The following is a 6,000-nucleotide window of genomic DNA, read 5'->3' on the forward strand; positions in this document are numbered from 1 at the left end:
TGTGGCTTGACATCGTATACTATATAGTTAAGAGTGCACACCACGCTACCAACACCATAAAACCAGCACTCTTACACTAGCCATATAACGGGTTGCTACGCTATATTCCTGTAAGTGTCGTATTTGTGTTATCATTGTTTTTTGTTTGTTTTTGTTTTTTTCCTGGGAGAAGTGGAACATTGGTTCGGTTTAAGTGGGACAAACAGTAACAATAAGCAAGACATTACTATTACAATTACAATTTGTTCCTTGCTGCCTTGGCTTGGAGCATCACTACATGATGACTCGATGTCGCCTTGTCCTGAGATGTCTTCATCTTCCTGACCTGTGCTTTGTTTAGCCAATGTGTATGCTGTTTGTACATGAAGACTCTACATGATGTGTTCATGCTGTCCTTCGACTGGATACAAGTTTCTACATTGCTTTGTGGATGCCTGCACGCTTCCTTTACCAGTTTCTCTGACATTCTTCATACCTACACCACCTCTGCCCTCTTCTTTTTCTTGGAACGTCCATCGCTGGTGGCCTGCCCAGTCATATTTGCTTTGTCATCGTCTCCTGTGCTGATGTGTGATGCTTCATCCTATCTGATGTCATTATACCCTATCATCTTCTTCTGCCTCGCTCACGGCCTGTCTTCAGCTCATTGGCGGACCTACCTGATCAGGATCTCCACTACCTCCATATCTTTTATCGGACGGCATCCATGTTGGTTCCTCCTACACGTGTCCTCCAGATTCTCCACATCCCTGTATAATAATTCCAGTTCTTAATGGTTGCAGCTAAGTTCACTGATTGAGTTAATTTTTTTTTTTTAATTTGGGACTCTGAACACTATCATTCCCACCCCCTCGTTTGCATTCAAATTGCATTGGAATTTTCTTGAATCATATTATGTTGATCCCTTAAATCAATTTATTTACATAACACACTGTGTTGTAGATACACTTAATAATTGTAACATTTTTTTTTTGAATTCCGTAAGGTAACGTGGCCTGATTGACATTTTTGTGTTACCATTGTGTAAATAACGTTTAGATATTTTTTGCCATCTTATTTGTCGTTGGTGTTCTTATCTTTAGTTGACTGTTTTTCCCCTCATTGTTACTCTAGACATTTGGTTATATCAATTCTGTACATTGATATTCCTTCTTTTCCACATACTTTTTTTCAGCACAATGTATTCTTCCCGGGATCATAATTACTCTCGAGATCGATCTCACAGTTTTCGACCTCATTCACCCTCCTATCATTCCTATCGCTCCCCCTATCACTCCCGTTCTCCCTCCCCGGAGCGCCATTCATCCTACTCCCATTCTCGTTCACACTATCGCCCTCGTTCTCCTTCTCATGACTATAGTTCTTCCTATTCCCGACATCAACGCTATCACTCACGTTCTCCTTCACCTGATCATTACTCTAACTACTCTAACCACTCCACCTCTTCAACCAGTCGGTATGGTTACGATCATTGTTATGATGATTCAAGTCATTATCGATATGGCCCCCATACATTCTCTCCAACCTCCACCAGACTTCATTCTTCACCTCCACCTCCACATGATACCCCCGGTGTGAGAAAGCTTTCTTCTCCACCCCCGCCTCCTTCTCCTGGTGGTCATTACAAAGGTGGCCATGACGATTTACCTGTATCTTCATCTTTTCCTTCAACAATAGACAGAGGTCATAATCCATCCCCTCCCTTATCTCCATCACCAGCTGTACCGATTGAAGTAGCTTCACTTCCTTCATCGGCATCAGCATGTGCCGATTCATCGTCAATTTCATCTCCTCCCTCTCCTCCCGCTCCTCCTACTAACGTTTCCTCCTTTTGTAGTGTTCTGTTAAAACATGGTGTACGCCTTCATCAGGCTCAGCACCAGAATCTAATCATCCGGCAGGTCACTGCCTGGATCCGTTCTGGATATGTACCCCCAAAATCGGCCATCCCTCATTACGAGGAATGCTTGTTCAAGTTCCGGCATCAGTTTGAGCGTTTCGTAATTCGTGATGGATTGTTGTGTCGGCGGAAGAGACATCCCTCTGGGATAATGATAGAACAAATTGTCATACCCTATTCTGTGATCCCTACTGTCCTGACTGTCATACATACTTCCATGTCAGCTTTTCACTTTGGTACAGCCAAGACAATTGAGCTTATCGAAGGGCTCTGCTACTGGCATGGGATGCGCAAAGACATTGCAGACCTCTGCTCTCACTGTGAGGCCTGTAATTCATATCGCACCTCAGTTTTTCCACCTCCCTCACTACCACAAACATGTGCAGTGATTTCCCACCCCTCACCCCCATCTCCCCCAACTCCAATCCGATCTCTGAAGTGCACTCTTCCCATCTCTAGCCCACTTTCCCCTCTTTCTATTGACTGCGACATTCTTCCCCTTGCCTCTGACTCCGACGCCCCTACATCATCTTCCACTGGGACTGATTCGGACAGTTCCACTCCTTTCTCCACCTTTTCTCCTCCTGATTTGCCCGACTACCAACCCCCTCTTCAAGCTCACTGTACTGTTTCCTCGCAAACCCACACATTTCAGCCCTTTCCCCCATCTCTGCTCCATTCTCACTATCCTCAGCCGTCGCCAAGCCACTTCACGAACTGGGACTGTGTGGTCCCCTCTCACATGTCCATTGCCTCATCACACCTCTTTTACGATCCACACACTGTGATCCATGCCGATAGTGTTCGGACACACGGCAGTCAGCTTCCTAATCCCCCAAATGATTATGATCCATCATAATTTATGATCTAATTTTTTGCGACAGGATGTAATGAAATCTTTTTTTTCCCTTTACTTCCAAATTTCAAATTTCAGAATTCTCATTAATTATTTACACATAATCGAGCATTTATGGCAAGTCTCCTTATCCCTTCCCCTTCCTGGGCACTTAAATTCCTATTTTTTAGTAGTGAAACTTTGTTTTTAATGTCATCTCTATCTTATACCTTCTTTCTGTACTTTCAATGATATTTTGCTCACTCATCCCCGTCCCACATGGCTGTTCATTCATTTTTCTGCATTGTCCATACTTTCCCTTTTTTCCTTCTCACTCTCTGTCACGTTCAATTGCCCCTTTCTTGACCGTTTTATATCCCGATTTCTGCTTCTTGCTCAACAATAATTTCGGGTTAAACTTCTGATGTAAATTTGTAGCATTATTTGGTATTTAGGTTTTTCATTGTATTGTGTTTTATTTCTGAAAGAATTCTTTTTAACATGATTAATAAGTGTTTTTACTTTTTGGCATAAATTTCTTAGTCAAGTATGGTTGTAACTTTTGATTTTTTTTTGTGAGAAATGTTGTTTTTCTGATCAATTGCTTTTGTATGGAAAAAAAAAGAAAAAATTGTACCATTAGTAAACTTGTTGCAGTCTAGATATATATGCCCATTTTCACCACATATAAATTTCCTGTTGTTTGCCCAACTTTTTCTTATACATAATATTATTATCTACACAATTTGAATTACTCTTGATGCCAGATATCTTTTTACATGTTGTTCATCAACATCATTATTTACAAGTTTCTTTCATGGTGCATTTCAAAGACACCAACTCTGTATAATTTAGGTCATTTAATCTAATTGCTTCATTCTCCTTTCTCCTCTGTCTGTTCCTCTTCTTAAGTGTTTTTTTTTTTATTATACTGTTCATTTTTCAACATATTTGCTGTGCACAAGACTAGATGTATGCGATCAGTGTATTCTTCTAGTTTGTAGTTTTGTCATTTATGTTACAAAATTGTGTTTTTTTAACATATGGTAATATAATTTTTGTCAATTCTTGGATCTCTGATTGTTCTTTGAGTTTCAAATACAGTTTGTGGATTACTATGATGATCTCTTATTTTCCTATCCCTTCTATTTCCATTCTAAATTTAATGTATATTGTTACCTCGGTATGTATTGGTCACTATGCTATGTGTAGACCATGCTGTTTTTCCTACACCTCTCAAGACAATGATATGTCCCCTGGAAAATAGGTTTCTTTGGTAATTTTTTTTAATACCTCATCTGCAAGATTTATGTACACATCAATCTTCTTTTTAATTATTTCACTAATTTCTTAATTATTAATATGCTACTCAATTTGATTATGTTTTGTGTAGCAATAATTTCTATTATGTTTACATGTCAACAGTGTTTTTTTTATAGTTTTTTTTTTCTCTCCGTAAATGTATTAGAATTTCTTCATTTGTCAATCGTTTGAACTCTTTAAATATTGCAGTATATAATTATGAAACGAGGACGTTTCTTTTTGAAAGATTGGACGAATGTAAGATGGAGAAATAGGGAGTTTATACCTTAAAACAGAATAAACCTCATGTAATTTATAAGTGTCTTTTGATTGACCAAGTTAAGAATTTATCCCCATCTCCTGCCCCAATTATACTGTCTAAATATACGACCAGTCCAATCCAAAACCCTATGTACCCTTCCCAGCTTTATAGGCTCATGTCTTTTATTAACAAGACCATCAAACCTCCAATGAAACTTCCATTCAGAACCCAACCATCTTTGTTATTACTTTGGTTAATCTCTACTCCATAGTTAATCCTTCCCTTTGTCCTCAATCAAGTTTAAGTAAATTCAGACTAACTGTGTTTACAATTCCCACCACCAGTCCCTTACACAGTACTGTTCAATGAACCTATAATCCCCACATCATAGACCCTCTCCTACTAATCTCTTAACTTCTATCCATGTCCCTACATATATCTTACTTATGCTTCTAGAGTTGAGGAATCAATCTTACTCCGGCCCCGACTCTGTTCGGTCATGTGCCAAGAAGGAGTGGAACAGTATTCTTTATATATACTACCAACAATATTCCCTCGTCAGTATTATGCACCATTCTGGAATTCCTGATCATTATATCTAATAAACTAAATTGTATGTCTTGGAACCACCACCTTGTCTCCTGCATTAACTACTGTTCGACTGTGGCTTGACATCGTATACTATATAGTTAAAGGTAGGGAATCCCATTTGCATGCATTAAATGAAGAGTTGTATAAATACAGTGGTATGTTGAAGAGAGTATCATTTTAGAAACTCCCATAAAGTATTGAAAGTGGAAGGTAACATTTAGTACACTTTTATTGACCGTTAGATTTTGAATTGAATTTTTTTCGGGGCTCACCGTAAATTCCAGTACATTACTAGGCTACCTTTGCAGACCCATGCACTGCATGTGTGTCCATCATGTATATTTTGTGAAGAAAGTTCATCAAAACTTACAAACATTTCGATATACATTCTTGCCACACACTCTATATGTTATTACATCAGCTCTTATACTTTTAGATTTGTGTTTATAGATAAAAAATACAGAAGACTGCAACAAAAATGCTTAAGTGTGGCTGACACACAGAACTACTGAGGAGTTGAGTTTTGTGCATTATTCAAATTGTAGATAACTGTTGACTTCCAAATTTCTCAGCAGTGGCCTAAACAAGTCCCCTGAGATTCATATTTAATGTTTTGCTGCATTTTGGGAGGTCTGTAAAAGGTATCCCCTACCTTTAAGAGTGCACACCACGCTACCAACACCATAAAACCAGCACTCTTACACTAGCCATATAACGGGTTGCTACGCTATATTCCTGTAAGTGTCGTATTTGTGTTATCATTGTTTTTTGTTTGTTTTTGTTTTTTTCCTGGGAGAAGTGGAACATTGGTTCGGTTTAAGTGGGACAAACAGTAACAATAAGCAAGACATTACTATTACAAGCATATCGATCATAGAATATTGTGAGCGCATGTGTGTGTGTGTGTGTGTGTGCATCTATACTTATCATTATTTTTATATTTATTTAAGAAAATCTTATATATTTTATAATAATTTTGAATTAAGGGCGAAGTTTGGCATGGAGTGCAATGATGATATCCCAGTTTACCCCAACATCCTCCAAAAGTTCAAAATGTGAGCTAATTTCTGCAAAAACTTTAAAAGCAAATTAATGGAACTCGTAAGGTCA

Source organism: Diadema setosum, chromosome 17 (genome assembly GCF_964275005.1).
Source record: "Diadema setosum chromosome 17, eeDiaSeto1, whole genome shotgun sequence".
Lineage (NCBI taxonomy): Eukaryota > Metazoa > Echinodermata > Echinoidea > Diadematoida > Diadematidae > Diadema > Diadema setosum.